Raw genomic sequence first — 19,458 nt, 5'->3', positions numbered from 1 at the left:
CAGCTTCAGCTGCAAAATTGATTTTTTTTTTTTGGCTCTATTCCAAAACCAGTGAGCTGCCTCTCTGCCTGCTGCCACAGACAGCTGTCTATCATAACTAAAATATAATTTCCTAAGTGACCGATTTGGAATTCTTTGTAGGCAGCAACTGTATGTCATATAAATTGAGTTTACTTTTTTTTTTTTTTTTAATCTTTTTTCTGTACATTTCTTCTGCTTTGTCTGCAATTTTGGATCATTTTTGTATATTAATCATCTATCATCTGATATTGCTTTCTCTACAAAGGAAACATTTGATGCTGCATCAAAATGTAGCCATAACAATGTTCCTTTTAACTTTTTGACATTTTAGAACATGATTCGCGTTTATACATATCTGCGAAAAACTGTCAAAAATGCTGTATAACATATGCCAGGCCAATAGTTGGTGCTGTTACCTTGTTACTAAACAGTACCCGTAGGGAAGTGTTTCAGTCCCCCAAATGCCGTTGACATTTAAAAGAAAAGGCAAAACACATAAAAAGTTTCCGGTTTTTGACTGAAAATGTTGTCGTGTACTAGTTTACTAAGGGGCCATTTACATGTCAATCAAAAGCAGTGAAGCATGCCACTCGTGCCTCACACACATGCACACTTCCCCCAGTCTGGCAGCTTGGCAGCAACACTATCACATGACACTGCGCTGTGGCCATGTTTGGCCTGCAACTCTGCCCACACAAGCAAAGCAGAACCACAGTGTGCAGTGGGCATGCCAAGACCCGGGTTACTCAACATCACCATCACCAAAGCCCTGAGCCATCAATATAGTCCCAGAGACAGCCATAGCAGAGAGTGCACACAGGCTCTCCTGACAACAGAATCCCTCCCAGTCTAACACGCACACACACACACACGGTTATGTAATCCTGCCTTTTACAAAAAAAAAAAAATAATAATAATAATCATAAAATCCTGTCATTATAAAATAGTATAAAAGAAGTCTTTATGTAAGAGAATATGTGTGTCCTTGACTGTATTGAACTCACAAACATATGTTGACCATCATTTGTAATCCTTTCCCATTGAAGTCATTCTCTCAGCAGGATTAACAACAGTTGAGACAAGGACTACATGTCCTGTGTGAACATAGCCTAGGAGCTTTTCTGTTCACCTCTCACATCATTCATACGTACATGAAAATCTAACCAATGAGCAATGACAGCATTAGAAGCTAAAGTGGGGTTAAATAATTATTTAAAAGAGCACAATTGTATAAATTCAAAAACACTTCTATAGTATTTATCTAAGCATTTGGACTGGTCATTTCTACCAAAAGCATTATAAAATGCAGAAACAAAATCTCATAGTCAGCCAGAATACCACCTAGAAACTACCTAGAACATCCTAGCAACACTGTAGCAACCACCCTAGAAACCACATACAATTGTAGCAGTGAGACCTTCACAGAGAAAAAACGGTTGCACTTTATTTTACAGTACATGTACTTCCATGTGCTTATAGTGCACTTACAGTGTATTTATCTAAGAAAGTTCTGGTAATACAAGGTAACTACATGGGTTAGGGTTAGGTTTAGGGGTAGGTTCAGGGTTAGTACATAATTATTACATAGTTATTGTAATTACTATAATAAGTACATAGTATGTACATGGGGAACAGGACTGTAAAATAAAGTGCTACCGAAAAAACTCTACTCACATTTTCTAAAAAAAAAAAAAAACTATATACATCTAGTTTTATTGTAACTTAATGTTGTCAACCAATATGTGCTCTTTACACAGAAAAATTTGGACAAAATCATGTCATATAGCATTACCTATATTGGACAGAGAGAGGAATTACATTGTCAAATAAACATGAATTTTGTGTGGCAACAACATTCATCTATAAAGCCAAACTATGTACAGAATTATTGTTTAACTATTGTAGTGACAAGATCAACATTTGCATTTAGAGAAAGTGCATGAAAACTTTCAGTGTAGTCAGACATCAGACTTAAAGTTTGCAGCAATGTATCAGGCCACAAGAGAGATCTTTTTTCATTCACAGTGTTTACAGTATACTTATCATATGGACACAGGGAAGGTAAGGAGTCCATTTTTAAGAATTTTTTTTTTCTATCCCAGTCTAAGTAAACTATTTATAGGTTGACCTCCCGAAGAGCATAAACACAGTGGCCCTCTGGTTCTTTCCAAACATTGTTCTGTTTGTTTGAGCAGTCTGACATGTCAACTTCTGCCACGTGAAAATGTTACTAATGTGACTCTGTCATTCAATGGTGTGATATTAGTTCAGTTGTTTTTATAATAGGACAGCATTTCTAGGAACATTCTACTTTTTTTGACCACCAAATGTATTTACCACAGTGCAATAGACTGTGTGGTAATTAGATAGTTGAATAAGGATATTTGCACAAAAGGAAAATAAATAAAGTTAGCAAATGGATATTTACAAATTGTGCACATTACAAGGCAGGCAACATAGTTACCAAAAATTGAATGTCTTCATATTTCAAAGTACTGTCAAGGTACTGAACTGCATCGTATTAAAATATGAAGCATTTGTGCATATAAATAATAATAAAATCAAATTAAATAACACGGTAAGCAAAGGCTAGCCTTTCTGGCACACTATGGTAAGAAAATAGGCTGGCAGAGGAAGTGTTATGCTCTGAGTCATGTTCTGATAGGAAAACTTGGGTCCTGGATTTCATGGGGATGTTACTTTGACATGTTCCACCTACCTAAAGATTGTTGCAGGCCACATCCATCTTTCATTGAAATGGCATTCCCTGATAGCAGTGGCCTACATTCAGTAGGACAATGCACCCTGCCCCACTACAAAAAAATAAATAAAAAATAATAATAATTAACAATTGCTTAGGAATGGTACAAGGTGTTGCCTTAGCCTAAACATTCCCCATATATCAATCTGATGGGATTTATTTATGGGATGCAATGGACAAACAAATCTGATCAATGGAGGTCTCACCTCGCCTCATGTTAACATCACTTCATGTCTCCTGAGATGTTTTATTGTATCCTTTGCTGCTTTTTTATCATACAGCCCTGTGTATTAAATTCCGTGATAACTTAGCTAAATAATAAAAATGTTAAGTTGAGTTTGGTGGTCAGTTTATGTTTAAATGTAGGTTTTTGACCAACTTTTTACTTTTTTAAATTTCTAGCATGAAATTAGTAATATATACATGGGCGTCAGAATGTATGTGGGTGGGACAAGACACACCCACTTTTTAAGAGCAATGATATTGGACTCACTCACTTTTGTCAGTGAATATGTTAGTTCACTTTTCCATTCCATCAAATCCATTCCACTTGGCTCATTTAGAGTCCATATAAATTAAACTAATTGTTTTCAGTATTCGCTTCTGTTGCCTTCCCATGACACAGCAAGATTCTGCTGATGAAAATGAAACTTTTTGCAAACAGAGCTTTCTGCATGTAAACTTATCATGTCTGTTCTGTCTGTATCATCTCAGTGAGCTTTTATCAGGTTTATGTATGCGCAGCAAGGTGAATTTAGCATTTTCCGACATTTCAGTGTGGATGAGAAACTTCTTGAAAATGATAGTGTGGACAGAGAGATTTTGAAATGAAGACGTTGCTTTCAAATGTATCCATACTGATGTACAGTAGACGTCACGTCACCTAAACTTTCAGACATGGCCAGTCAGTTGAGTTAATTTAGCTCTCTTCTAGCGAGCCTGTAACAATATGAACTTCTTAATCATCGGCAAGAAGGAGGCGGGAACCGGCGCACAATCAAAACACTTTAATGATCAAAAATAAATACAAAACGGCGCGTCAGCCCCTCACGGCGACTGACGTGCACAAATAAAAAGCAAACATTAAATAATGTCCCAGGCCTGGTCCTCTCTCGTCCTTCACGGTCGTCACTGTTTTATATCCTTCCATCTCCTACGTGGGACTCGATACTGGCAGTGGGGCGCAGGTGTAGCTCATCTCCAATCACTACACCTGGCCTCACTACTCGTTCCCACGCCTCTCGGCCCCACCCCACTCGCCACAGAGCCGATTATCTGAATCATGTTAGTCAGTCAAGTGAGATATACAAAATTTGCAAAGCTGTGGGATGGCTCCTAGTCCTAAAGAAACCAAATTATACAGTAGGACTGAAACTCATACCCTGTGTCTGAAATCGCCCCCATACCTTTAAATAGGGCACTATTTGAGGGGACAGAAATTTTTAGTGGTGTCAGAAAACTTAGTGGACATTACTGAGTGCATTCATTCAATCCCACAATACACAGCAATATCAAGTGTACAACTGATGTTTGCTCAACGGCTAGAGAATACCCATAAAGCACTGTGAGAGTTGCATACAGAGTGAATTGCCGCATCTTGCCAGATGACGACACTCACAGCTGGATCATCCATCCATCCATTCATTTTACAAATCGCTTGGCATACAGTGTAATAAAATACAGATATAAATTCATTGCAAATTGATTATTAAATTGTTTATTAAGTTTTATGTATAATTAAGAGTATTTGACAAAAGTAGCGAAAAGTAGCACAACAAGGTAAATTATAACAATAATAACAATAAAGGTGGCTAAATACTAAATATTAATCAAAAGCCTCAGAACCTTCCTGGCTATTTTTGTTGTAAATGCAGAAAACTTATTACACTCCTTCCAAAGAGGGATGTTGAATATAGCATCACCCCTAATATCAGGTTTTACAATGATGACCCTAGAACAGAGTTGCAAAACTAAATTTTCACTTTGGGCAAAGGCAAGAATGACAAGAAGCAAGAACGATTATAGAACTAAAGCAAATGGCTGATGAACAAAACACTCTGGAATATGACAAGGAAACAAAATGACACAAAGTCAAATTCTGCACTCAGTTCAGGTCTTGTATTCATGGTATTATCTTCTTTAACAAACAGGCCAACATGGGACAGATAACTACTATACTTCCCTTTCATTACAAACATGCCAATACATTAGGCTATAAAATGTGATCCGACTTCAGTTGTAAACACTGGTTGGGTAATGGATACGCCATATGAGATCGCCCTTGTCATGATCCTGTCATGATTTTGTCTCTTTCTCTGTCTCCCTCTGCTGGTAACTATCTTCTCCTTTTCCCAACATTACTGACAGCTGTTTCCACTTTCCATTAGGCCCGTTTCCCTCCACCTGTTTCTAATCCTGACTTATTATCTTGGCTACTTCTACCCTCTCTTTTTCCTGTCTCATTGTCAGATTGTTTGATGTCACCGATGAGTATTGACCATTGGCATCTTCACATTAGTTTTGTCCTGTCCTGTCCTGTCCTGTCCTGTCCTGTCCTGTCCTGTCCTGTCCTGTCCTGTCCTGTCGAGTAGGGGTTTTGTTAGTAGTTCTCTACCACTGCTGGAATTACTCTGTGCTCATCATTTGCACCCACAGAACCTTACCTGCTGAAAGCTGCTTCGGCTTCCCCCGCTCTGTGAGCACCGACCGCCTGCTCCTTCGTGAGTCTCGAGAACCTCCGCCTCGCCAGTCTGCTGGCCACCCCTGCCACAGAGGTCTTCTCAGTTCTCTCCAATATCATTACAGCCCTGTAATGGCGAATTGTGAACAAGCGACCGGGTGACTGCAGTGACCCTCTGATCTGGATACAGACGGGATCTGGTGGCTACAGTGACCTTGGAATGAGAGAAAAACAGACTAATATTAGCATAGATGCCATTCTTCTAATGATGTAGCAAGTACATCGGGTGTTATGGGAAGTGTTCCCGGTTCCGGTTTACCTAATTAATTCAGCCTAAAAATCCTTTAACAGATTTGGATATTAGAAGCATATTAGTGTGTTATGAGTAAGCCATGTTAAATATATGGGTCTTTAATCTAGATTTAAACTGCAAGAGTGTGTCTGCATCCCAAACAATGTTAGGTAGGTTATTCCAGAGTTTAGGCGCCAAATAGCAAAAGGATCTGCCGCCCGCAGTTGATTTTGATATTCTAGGTATTATCAAATTGCCTGAGTTTTGAGAACGCAGCAGACATGAAGGATTATAATGTAACAAGAGCTCATTCAAATACTGAGGTGCTAATCCATTCAGGGCTTTATAAGTAATTAGCAATATTTTAAAATCTATATGATGTTTGATAGGGAGCCAGTGCAGTGTTGACAGGACCGGGCTAATATGGTCATACTTCCTGGTTATAGTAAGAACTCTTGCTGCTGCATTTTGGACTAGCTGTAGTTTGTTTACAAAGTGTGCAGAACAACCACCCAATAAAGCATTACAATAATTTAACCTTGAGGTCATAAATGCATGGATTAACATTCCTTCATTTGACATTGAGAGCATAGGCCGTAATTTAGATATATTTTTGAGATGGAAAAATGCAGTTTTACAAATGCTAGAAACGTGGCTTTCTAAGGAAAGATTGCTATCAAATAGCAAACCTAGGTTCCTAACTGATGACGAAGAATTGACAGAACAGCCATCAAGTCTTACAAGGTTATCACATGCATGTAAATCGTGAAGAGTAGCGGCCCTAGTACTGAGCCTTGAGGTACTCCATACTACACTTGTGATTGATATGATACCTCTTCATTCACTGCTACGAACTGATGGCGGTCATATAAGTATGATTTAAACCATGCTAATGCACTTCCATTAATGCCAACAAAGTGTTCTAGTCTATGCAAAAGAATGTTGTGGTCAATAATGTCGAACACTGCACTAAGATCCAACAGTACTAATAGAGAGTACTCCAATCAGGACAATTCCACACTCACCACCAGATGTCACTCGGACTCTAGCACCTCTTATCTGTTGCACCACACCCTAACTACATTTCCCTTGAGTCTCTGCATCACAATCACCCTGCCACACCTGCACATCATTCCTCAGTCAATCTCCTTGCCACACCTGCACCTCATTTACACACATATATAAGCAGCACACTCACTCTCACTCTCTGCGAAGTCTTGATTTGTTGTGTCTGTCCTTTCCGAGCGTTTCCCTTGTGTTTGATCTCTCTGTACCTGACCTTTGGATTGTTTATAATGACTCTGATTCTCTGCTGCCTGTCCCCGACATCTGCTTGTTCCGGTTTTCGATTCTGGTTATCCCTATATACCTGACGCCATTGCTGATCATTGCCTGTCTGACCATTCTCATTAAAAGTTCTGCACATGGATCCGACCTCTCTGTCTCATCATTACAGAAGACTTCGCCAAACCAGGATCCAGCAGCTTTCTTGAACCCCAGACCAGGTATGGAGTCCGCTAACAGTTCATGCAACCCTCTAAAGGTGCTATGCTCCATTTTTCAAGAAGGTAGACCAATTGAGCTCTTTGTGGAGGAATTCATTCAGTATAGTCACCTTTTGCCTGGGGATGAGGATTTGGTAAAGGACTGTTTCTGGAGTGGTCTTGATACTAGGATAAGCTTGAGTTTACCGGAGGAAGACCCTAGCTGGACCCTGGGACAGTTTATTAACTTTGTGTTGGAGTTTTGTGGCTCTCCCTTTACAGTTGAGGAAGTTACTTCTCCAGTGTATCCAGCTCCTATCTGTTCGACGGTCCCTGTACCAGCGCCACAGCACAAGATGGCCGCCAGCCCAGCGCCACAGCACAAGATGGCCGACTCAACCCCTGAGCCTCCAGACCAGGTGCCACCGACTCGCCACCATAGAGGGCGGAGGAGGAGGAGACAGGTGTCTACCGTTCCTCAAAGCCCGGAGATCATTCCCAAGGCCGGTCCAGAGGCGGTGCCCGAAGCTGAGGCGTCTCACATCTCTACAGGCAGTCCAAAGTCAAGTAAGGTGCCCATTGACCCTCCAGAGTCGAGTCAGTTCCCGGTGGACCCTACAGAGTCGAGTCAGTTCCCGGTGGACCCTCCAGAGTCGAGTCAATTCCCGGTGGACCCTCCAGAGCCGAGTCAGGTGTTCGTTGACCCTCCAGAGTCAGGGCTAGTCACCGTCGATCAGGTCTCCGTTGATTTCCCGGAACCTAGCCAGGTCACCGTCGATCAGGTCCCTGTTGATTTCCCGGAACCTAGCCAGGTCACCATTGATCAGGTCCCCGTTGATTTCCCGGAGTATAGTCAGGTCACCGTTGACCATCCAGAGATGGGTCAAGTCACCTCTAACACCCAAGAGTCAAGTAAAACAACAGTTAAACTTCATGAGCCAAGACAAGTCACAGTTGATCCTCAGGAACCAAGTCAAGTCACCAACGATCTTCATGATCAAAGTCAAGTCACCCTTAACCTCTGTGAACTAAGTCAAGTCACCAATGATCTTCATGAGCAAAGTCAAGTCACCAATGATCTTCATGAGCAAAGTCAGGTCACCAATGATCTTCATGAGCAAAGTCAGGTCACCATTAACCTCCGTGAGCAAAGTCTAGTCACCATTAACCTCCGTGAGCAAAGTCTAGTCACCATTAACCTCCGTGAGCAAAGTCCAGTCACCATTAACCTCCCTGAGCAAAGTCTAGTCACCATTAACCTCAGTGAGTAAAGTCTAGTCACCATTAACCTCCGTGAGCAAAGTCTAGTCACCATTAACCTCCGTGAACTAAGTCAAGTTACAGTTGATCCTCAGGAACCAAGTCAAGTCACCAACGATCTTCATGAGCACAGTCAAATCACCACAGATCTACCAGAGCCTCGTCACATCTCAGCCGAACTCCCAGAGCCTTGTCACATCTCAGAGCTCTCGTCCTATCCTGTCACGGCCAGGGAGGCCGTCAATGAGCTGTCATTCATTCCGATCAGGGCTAAGGAAGACCATACACCAACACTTTGTCTGTCCTGTCATGGCCACGGAGGCCAGCTACCATCTCATCACGGCCACGGAGGCCGCTATTAACCCGTTTATGTTCCCTGTTTCAGTCCCACCTGACCAGACTTGCTTTCCTGTGCCATCAACTCCACTGTGGTGGTCCTCTGCTCAGCCCTGGTGGGCCTCTGTCACCTTTATTTATTTATATAGTGCTTTAAACAAAATACATTGCGTCAAAGCACTGAACAACATTCATTTGGAAAACAGTGTCTCAATAATGCAAAATGATAGTTAAAGGCAGTTCATCATTGAATTCAGTTATGTCATCTCTGTTCAGTTTAAATAGTGTCTGTGCATTTATTTGCAATCAAGTCAACAATATCGCTGTAGATGAAGTGACCCCAACTAAGCAAGCCAGAGGCGACAGCGGCAAGGAACCAAAACTCCATCGGTGACATAATGGAGAAAAAAACCTTGGGAGAAACCAGGCTCAGTTGGGGGGGCAGTTCTCCTCTGACCAGACGAAACCATTAGTTCAATTCCAGGCTGCAGCAAAGTCAGATTGTGCAGAAGAATCATCTGTTTCCTGTGGTCTTGTCCTGGTGCTCCTCTGAGACAAGGTCTTTACAGGGGATCTGTATCTGGGGCTCTAGTTGTCCTGGTCTCCGCTGTCTTTCAGGGCAGTAGAGGTCCTTTCTGATCCACCATCTGGTCTGGATACGTACTGGATCCGGGCGACTGCAGTGACCCTCTGATCTGGATACAGACTGGATCTGGTGGCTACGGTGACCTCGGTATAAGACAGAAACAGACAAATATTAGCGTAGATGCCATTCTTCTAATGATGTAGAAAGTACGGTGTTATGTGAAGTGTTTCCGGTTCCAGTTTACCTAATTAATGCAGCCTAAAAATCCTTTAACGGATTTGGATATTAAAAGCATATTAGTATGTTATGTGTATGCCAGGTTAAAGAGATGAGTCTTTAATCTAGATTTAAACTGCAAGAGTGTGTCTGCCTCCCGAACAATGTTAGGTAGGTTATTCCAGAGTTTAGGCGCCAAATAGGAAAAGGATCTGCCGCCCGCAGTTGATTTTGATATTCTAGGTATTATCAAATTGCCTGAGCTTTGAGAACGTAGCAGACGTAGAGGAGTATAATGTAAAAGGAGCTCATTCAAATACTGAGGTGCTAAACCATTCAGGGCTTTATAAGTAATAAGCAATATTTTAAAATCTATACGATGTTTGATAGGGAGCCAGTGCAGTGTGGACAGGACCGGGCTAATATGGTCATACTTCCTGGTTCTAGTAAGAACTCTTGCTGCTGCATTTTGGACTAGCTGTAGTTTGTTTACCAAGCGTGCAGAACAACCACCCAATAAAGCATTACAATAGTCTAACCTTGAAGTCATAAATGCATGGATTAACATTTCTGCATTTGACATTGAGAGCATAGGCCGTAATTCAGATATATTTTTGAGATGGAAAAATGCAGTTTTACAAATGCTAGCAACGTGGCTTTCTAAGGAAAGATTGCGATCAAGTAGCACACCTAGGTTCCTAACTGATGACGAAGAATTGACAGAGCAACCATCAAGTCTTAGACAGTGTTCTAGGTTATTACAAGCAAAGTTTTTAGGCCCTATGATTAACACCTCTGTTTTTTTCTGAATTTAGCAGTAAGAAATTACTCGTCATCCAATTTTTATATCGACTATGCATTCCATTAGTTTTTCAAATTGGTGTGTTTCACCGGGCTGCGAGGAAATATAGAGCTGAGTATCATCAGCATAACAGTGAAAGCTAACACCATGTTTCCTGAAGATATCTCCCAAGGGTAATATATAAAGCGTGAAGAGTAGCGGCCCTAGTACTGAGCCTTGAGGTACTCCATACTGCACTTGTGATCGATATGATACATCTTCATTCACTGCTACGAACTGATGGCGGTCATATAAGTACGATTTAAACCATGCTAATGCACTTCCACTGATGCCAACAAAGTGTTCAAGTCTATGCAAAAGAATGTTGTGGTCAATTGTGTCAAACACAGCACTAAGATCCAATAAAACTAATAGAGAGATACACCCACGATCAGATGATAGGAGCAGATCATTTGTAACTCTAAGGAGAGCAGTCTCAGTACTATGATACGGTCTAAATCCTGACTGGAAATCCTCACATATACCATTTTTCTCTAAGAAGGAATATAATTGTGAGGATACCACCTTTTCTAGTATCTTGGACAGAAAAGGGAGATTTGAGATTGGTCTATAATTAACAAGTTCTCTGGGGTCAAGTTGTGGTTTTTTTATGAGAGGCTTAATAACAGCCAGTTTGAAGGTTTTGGGGACATATCCTAATGACAATGAGGAATTAATAATAGTCAGAAGAGGACCTATGACTTCTGGAAGCACCTCTTTTAGGAGCTTAGATGGTATAGGGTCTAACATACATGTTGTTGGTTTAGATGATTTAACAATTTTATACAATTCTTCCTCTCCTATAGTAGAGAATGAGTGGAACTGGTGTGATACTGTAGCTGACGGCTGAATGGTTGCAATTTTATCTCTAATAGTATCGATTTTAGAAGTAAAGTAGTTCATAAAGTCATTACTGTTGTGGTGTTGGGAAATGTCAACACTTGTTGAGGATTTATTTTTCGTTAATTTAGCCACTGTATCGAATGTATGTTCTGTCATGTATGTTCAACTATGGTGGTCGTCTGGTCCGCCCTGGTGGGCTTCTGTCCCATCATCTCTGCTGTGGTGGTCCTCTGCTCCGCCCTGGTGTGCTTCTGTCCCATCATCTCGGCTGTGGTGGTCGTCTGCTCCACCCTGGTGGGCTCCAGCTCCACCTGCTCTGCTCTGGTGGGCTCCCACACCACCTGCTCTGCCTTGGTGGGCCCCTGTTCCCGAGTTAGGCCCACGGCGGGTCCCTGTTACCGAGTTAGGCCCATGGCAGGGTTCCTGTTTCCTCTGTCAGGCCAAGGAAGGCCCCTTGTTTCCCATGTGAGGTCCAGGAGAGACTCCTGATCTCCATGTTAGGCCCAGTTCTGCCTGCTCTGCCCCGGTCCTCGACCACTCCACTTCCTCATGGACCTGGCCCTCCGTCCCTCCCCCTGTTCCGCCTCCGCTCCACCGTCCTCCTAGATTGTTTTGAGCGTCTGGAAGCTGCTCCTTTTGGGGGGGGGGGGGGCTATGTCACGATCATTACATGGAGTGCCCATGAACTTTTGTAGAGGGCACTCCAATCAGGACAATTCCACACTCACCACCAGATGTCACTCGGACTCTAGCACCTCTTATCTGTTGCACCACACCCTAACTACATTTCCCATGAGTCTCTGCATCACAATCACCCTGCCACACCTGCACATCATTCCTCAGTCAATTTCCTTGCCACACCTGCACCTCATTTACACACACATATAAGCAGCACACTCACTCTCTGCGAAGTCTTGATTTGCTGTGTCTGTCATTTCCGAGCGTTTCCCTTGTGTTTGATCTCTCTCTGTACCTGACCTTTGGATTGTTTATACCGACTCTGATTCTCTGCTGCCTGTCCCCGAAATCTGCTTGTTCCGGTTTTCGATTCTGGTTATCCCTATATACCTGACGCCGTTGCTGATCATTGCCTGTCTGACCATTCTCATTAAAAGTTCTGCACATGGATCCGAACCTCTCTGTCTCATCATTACAAATTTAAACACTGTGTTGAATAAATACCTGGGGTTATGTTTGTTTTCTTCTAAAAGAGAAAAGTAATCTGATCTAGCAGTTTTTAATGCTTTTCTGTAGGATAGGTTACTTTCCCGCCAAGAAATACAAAATATTTCTAGTTTCGTTTCCTCCAGCTGTGCTCCATTTTTCGGGCTTCTCTCTTTATAAAGTAGTTTATAAAGTCATTACTGCTGTGATGTTGGGAAATGTCAAAACTGAATAGAATGTTCTGCTGTAAAATAAGACTGTCAGTGGGTCTGCTAACTGACAACTAATACATTGTGATGTCCTGTGCTCTGTATAATACGGAAGTTCTAAGCAGCCATGCATTAAACATTTTTCCTTTGTTTTTTGGTTATAACAACTTAATTTTCTTATCTCGACGTAACAAAAGTTGTTTTCTCGTTATAACGACATAACAGTTTTGACAGGCATCTGATGGACAACCATGCAGGTGCTCTTACTGTAGCCTATATTTCAGCAAATTTTGCTTCGCCTAGGTAATAACGTATACAATACTGTACATAAGTAAAGGCTGATCAATCACTCTTGATTTTTCCAGAGACTGTACACTAAACATTTTGTTTTTGTAATTAACATGTTTAAATGGCAACACCGTGAACACTTCAGAAGGATGCAGAACTATTCTAAGATCTTTTAGAGCTGCTTGGATTAAACTCATTTTTAATTTTCCCTTTATTTGAAATAAAATAATATATAATTTGTAATTTTTAGTACTCATTATATGCTGTGGCAGATATCATGTGTGTTACAAACTTCTGTTTGAAAACAGCGTTCATGTACAGTGTATGTGCGTGTGTAGAAAAAAAATGTTTACAACATTATAGAACAAAACTGAATTAAATTAGCCTATGCATTTTACATATATATCACATTTCTCATCAATATGGTTAACAATAAAGATTGATAATAAGGAAAAGAAGCACATCACAAATAGCCTACATCGTTAAATCCCGTCCTACTGTAGATAAACAGAACATTTCTGCTTATTAGCTACCTAATCATGTGCCTAAAAGAAGCACAAATAAAGAAGATAAAGGTGCAAACAGAAATACAGTGACGTCAGCCTTGGTTTTGATAAGTAGTTATTTTATTTCGTTATGTCGAGATAATGAGAAAATGAAGTCGTTATAACGAGAAAATGACTTTTGTTACGTTGAGATTTTTTTATTTAATATAGGTTATTTGTTTATGCATAGAATAATTTTGGGAATAATATAGCAGCAGCCTATTATATTCTGAGGGAGCATCAGGTAAATGTAAATGATTTGATGCCCATTTTTATATAGTATTCATTTATTTACGTCAATTTTTTTTTTTAAGAATACATTTTTATGCTAAACCTGAATTAAATTCTGAATTAAACTGAATTAAGGTCAGAAATGTTAGTGATACACATTACACAATGTCCTGATGTCATAATGAAAAAAAAAATATTACAAAAGAAAACTTTAAGTAGTTCAGTAGTTCAGAGAGAAAAAAAAAAAAACTACTTAATTGCTTATTAATATTTGAAAATAAAGTTTGTCTGACAAATCAAAATCTTGTGGTGCAAAACAAAACAAAGCAGGAAATAATATCATAGAGTGGAGCTATGCAGACAGTGTTAAGTTCCATTAAGTCCCTAAATATGGTACATATACAGGTTCTGGTTATATAATTAGAATATCATCAAAAAGTTTCACTAATTACATTCAAAAAGCGAAACTTGTATATTATATTCATTCATTACACACAGACTGATAACATTCAAATGTTAATTTCTTTTAATTTTGATGATTATAACTGACAACTAAGGAAAATCCCAAATTTAGTATCTCAGAAAATTAGAATATAACTTAAGACCAATACAAAGAAAGAATTTTTTGAAATTTTTGCTTGGACACAGAGCTCTGTGAACAGCCAGCCTCTTTTGCAATGACCTTTTTTGTCTTGCCCTCCTTGTGCAAGGTGTCAATGGTCATCTTTTGGACAACTGTCAAGTCAGCAGTCTTCCCCATGATTGTGTAGCCTACAGAACTAGACTGAGAGACCATTTTAAGGCCTTTGCAGGTGTTTTGAGTTAATTAGCTGATTAGAGTGTGGCTCCAGGTGTCTTCAATATTGAACCTTTTCACAATTTTCACATTTTCTAAAATACTGAATTTGGGATTTTCCTTAGTTGTCAGTTTTAATTATCAAAATTAAAAGAAATAAACATTTGAAATATATCAGTCTGTGTGTAATGAATGAATATAATATACAAGTTACACTTTTTGAATGGAATTACTGAAATAAATCAACGTTTTGATGATATTCTAATTATATGACCAGCACCTGTATATAATGTGGTATGGTAATAGTGGTATTAAAATTAATAGTCTATTTTTCTTTTTCAATACCATACAAAACCAGTATATAAATAAATAACAAGTACATTTTTGAGACTTTAGCTTTTCTTTTTTCCTTTTTTTTTTTTTTTCATTGACACTTTTATATGTCATTGATTCTGAAATGTTTATAAACTCATTCAGCTTTTTACTACTTACTGGGTTTACTACCTAAAGGGTGCAAGTAGACATGGTTAAATTATCTCCATTGTGTTATGCTTGTGTCTTGAGGAAGTGGATCTGAGTGGCACCATAATAAACCATAATGGGCTTGAAAACCTTGGTAATCAACTCGTTTTATATAAATTAACACTTGTTGCATGAACTGTCATGATGTCTTCTCCCGATGTCTAAGCCTTTGACCAGTCAAGTATGTCAGTCTTTATATGTCTTTATCCCGCCGAGCCAAATTTTAATCTTGTCCCCATCTCGTCTGTCACAACTCATTTTGTGAGTGCCAGATCAAACTCATACAAAATTATGTTTATCTGTGCAAATTCTGTGGATTCAATTTTCTAAAATGTAAACATTACCTTATTCTGCTATCCTTGGCCTCTCCTGGCTTATTACTTATAGGAGATGACAACGGTAATCTCTGGGACATTTTGGCTTAAATTTTCTACTGTGGAAGTAAATAGAGACATGTGCCCATCTTTGCATAGACCACAGAAGCATTCCCTAAATCTAACAGAATACAAAACATATGATAAATTAGTGATCTCACAGCTGCCACTGAAACATTTTGCTGAGGTGCAGTTTGCTCCCTGGCTCACACAAAGAAAATGTATCTTCTCAGTGAAACAGAATAAACTTCAGACTCTCTCTCTGTGAGGATGTCCTGATAACTGGTTCCTAGCATGTCTTCGTGTCTTTGGAGAAAGTCTGGTGGAGTTCGACCTGTCCCACCGCTCTCTAATCACTGTGGGAGGCCTTGCTGCATTAAAGAACCTCAGGTCATTTAAACAGTCTTTAGTCTTTTTCTTTTCAGGGCCAAAATTATTTATTTATTTATTTATTTATTTTATTTTTTTACTCACATTCTGTGTTATTTTTTCCCCCTCCACCTTAAACCATCAGAAAGCTAAAGCGGTTGGATATTTCTAATAGAGGAAATGCTGCCACACTGCCGGGTCACTTCAGCTTAATACGAGCAGGGCCTGATCCAGCCAGACAGCCAAGAGCAAACAGAGAACCATCATGAAGCTTCCACACACACTGGACTTAGACATCTATGAACAATGTTGCTACTGACAGTGGAGATTCTATATTATTGTTCATTATAATGCCAAAACCTGTGATTTTAATAAAGCTCTGTGCTCATGTTTTGCATATGTTTATGTTTTCACTTTGTAAAATACATTGCATTTGATCATTATTTCAGAGAAAAAAAGACAAAAACAGTTTCAAATCCGATTAGTCAGAATAAATCCTGTAATCCTGTTTATGGAGGTGTGAGGATATTCTCTATTCTAAGTGTGGGAATTCTAAGGTGGATGAAGAAATTTGACTTAAGGTAATGTTTTTCCTTTATGCAAATATGTAAACATTGACACAGACACTATTGCATTAAAATACATGTTTTGTACAAATATAACAGTGTTTCCACCCGGTTGATTTGATCTACATGGTGCAGAGAAATATCATAGTATAGAATTGTATATAAACGCAATTTTCAGGAACGTCCAAAACGGCCAGGCATGCATTAGAGTCACGGAAGTTGTCTCTCTCTAATATAAATATTATTTTAATATGTTTTATCATATATATATATATATATATATATATATATATATATATATATATATATATATATATATATATATATATATATATATATATATATATATATATATATATATATATATATATGGCCTGAGATTTGAATACGACTCAGCGGAGGATTCGAGGATTCGGCTCTCTGTCTGAGCCTCTTGCGCCCTCTCGAGGTAACTGCATGTCCAAGAATGTTTACACCTATCAACATATTAAGCTACCCAATGAAATATATGCGACGAACACAAGTTATTGTCCCTTTAATAAGACAGTGCTATCTTCTCTTATCTTGATGTGTTTTAGAGTTTTAGTAATATTTGAAAGCGGATAAATGTTGAAGGTAATACTATGATTGTGTCTTTGTTTATATGAGTGTTGTCAGACACAGTTAGCAATTAGCAAAAGAGAAAGTAGAAAGCTAATTGTGTATTGGAAGTTTTTCCACTGTTTTATTAATATTATGACATTCACATGAGTGAGATGTGTTATTGTGTCCTGCAGAGGCTTCTTAAAGGGCAGAGGAGGCTGACGCACCAGATCTCGAGGTAAATGAAGATACAAGTTAATGTAACACTTACGTATAGAAATAAACATGAGGCTATAAGTAATATGTGTACATAACATCAGACACACATGACACGTCAAACAACACGTTCATTAGACTTACCATAGACATGTACCATAGTAATATGGACTTGTACAAAGCTAATACCATGTTTTGTTTTGTTTTGTTGGACCTTGGAAGTGGCATGGTTATTTTAAGTTCTCTATGTATTTATCAAAATACCATGGCATTACCATTAGACCTTAGAGTAATAATACATTATTGTTATTATTATTATTATTACTATTATTATTATTATATTTTATGTAAAACCATTATCAGCTAAAATAACAGAATAATAAAACTGCATAATAAATTATTTAATAAAATAGCTTCAGCCTGTGCCAATAATTTAAAAAAGGTCAAATGTCAGCTGATATATTAGACCTGTTCTAATATATTAGACCTGACCTTTTCTAATGTTTTCCCTGCCTCAACAGTATTTTTATTTTATCTTTTTTCTGAAAAACATATGCATAGATAGGAGATAAATATGTGAACATGAGATATAAATGCTAGATATGCAAATATAGTAAACATCCACCAAGTTCAGCATAGAAAGTAACCAGTTCATATCTATGTCTTTACATAAAATAATAACAATAATAATTATAAAAACAATATTATTTTGATATGCTTTTCTGCAGAGTGAGTCTGATGACAGCAGTGATGAAGGCAACGCTTCAGGAGACACTGAGAGTATGTGTCAAATAATCTGTCCTCAAAGTACATTTAAATAAATCATGTGATCTTAACTAAAGTTAGATATGCTCCTTTTCAGTGGATTTCTTACACAGTCTCTTCTCACGAACACGAACACAGGCCTGAGTCCTGGAGAGAAAGTCTTTTCTTGATGGGGTCGCCCGCTACATCCTGAGTGGCAAATGTGAGTTAACTTCTCCGATGAGACCAGTCTTTAAAAGTGAAGTGTGTCTTTTTTCAATGTTAAAATACTTTACTACATTCAATTCAGTATGTACAGTCTGCTGCAAAAAAGCCATTTGTACCTTGGCTTCCTGTCTAAACACTGTAGTGAACATATTGCACCTTTGTCTGAGCAGGTTATTTTTGACTCAGCTAGTGAGATACTGTTCAGTAAATTACATGTGTTTGTCTGTTTTAACGGGCAAGAACATTATCTGTATGGTTGGAGCTGGAATATCTACATGTAAGTAAATTGCTTATCATAAAAAGCAGTTTTCTAAAATTAAGCACATAAATAGATCATATCTTTTCTTACAGGCAAAGCCTCTTTAAGTATAAAGTCTCACCTCAGTCGTGTTATTGAGGCTGGAAGAGAGCGCTGTACATTCCCTGCTCCCTGCTGGTAGACTCGAACCTGCAACCTCTGGGTTACGCTCTTACCATTAGGCCACAGCTGCCCAATATATAGCATCCTGACTACTGTTATTATTGTTATATAGCATTAGTTTTTAATTATTGTCTTCTATGTTAAAGTATTAATTAACCTAATAATTAATTATTATTTTTCACATTAAGCTGCCGGAATCCCAGACTTCCGCTCTCCTGGCACTGGTCTGTATGCCAGTTTGCAGAAGTACAACCTGCCATCTTTCAGATCGACTATTTCAAGGTCTGTTTGTGTTTCTGAAGAAGAGCTGCAGCTGCATTATTTGTTATCTAAGAGGACACAAACCAAATGTTTCATTGTCACTTTCCAGAAACATCCGGAGCCCTTTTGTGCTCTGGCCAGAGAGCTCTACCCAGGACAGTTTAAGGTAATTTATGAATCTTTCCTGACATACATGGCTCACCAATTAAATTATGTTATGAATGAAATCAAACCTAAGCCTTTTCCATGTCCCTTTGACTTGAATTGTTTAATTTCTGCATAAAAATCAGTAAAAACAATCCTGCAACATCAGAAATTAACAGCTGATTTGGCATTGACAGCAGTGTGGAATAAGTATGTTTCTTTAATAAATATGCCTAAATAAATAAACAAACATCTGTAATTCATAAAATAATAAAATAAAATAAAATAAAACAAATAATGACCAATGTATTGTTGTGTTTAACTCTTGTATGCTCTTCGGTTTCTTTAGCCCACAGTATGTCACTATTTCACGAAGATGCTGAAGGACAAAGGTCTACTGACTCGCTGTTACTCTCAGGTAAAAAACTGTTTGTGTTATTATATGTTTGTTATTAATGCTGTTATTGAAAATGAATAA

General features: G+C 38.8%; 1 long non-coding RNA gene across 8 annotated transcripts; it reads left to right on the top strand.

The window, feature by feature from the left end:
• The first annotated feature begins 16,832 nt into the window (after positions 1-16,832).
• LOC113098396 (uncharacterized) lies at positions 16,833-19,398 on the top strand. Of its 8 annotated transcripts, none has more exons than XR_003289011.1 (8): positions 16,833-16,999; positions 17,161-17,204; positions 17,911-17,962; positions 18,045-18,149; positions 18,395-18,431; positions 18,764-18,857; positions 18,946-19,002; positions 19,330-19,398. It is a non-coding gene; the product is annotated as an uncharacterized LOC113098396 (long non-coding RNA). The 8 variants fall into 8 exon arrangements; XR_003289010.1 differs by having other exon boundaries at positions 18,506-18,857; XR_003289009.1 differs by lacking the exon at positions 18,395-18,431.
• Positions 19,399-19,458: the final 60 nt, after the last annotated feature.

This window comes from Carassius auratus, unplaced genomic scaffold (assembly GCF_003368295.1).
Source record: "Carassius auratus strain Wakin unplaced genomic scaffold, ASM336829v1 scaf_tig00216545, whole genome shotgun sequence".
NCBI lineage: Eukaryota > Metazoa > Chordata > Actinopteri > Cypriniformes > Cyprinidae > Carassius > Carassius auratus.
This window is presented reverse-complemented; position numbering and strand designations above follow the sequence as displayed.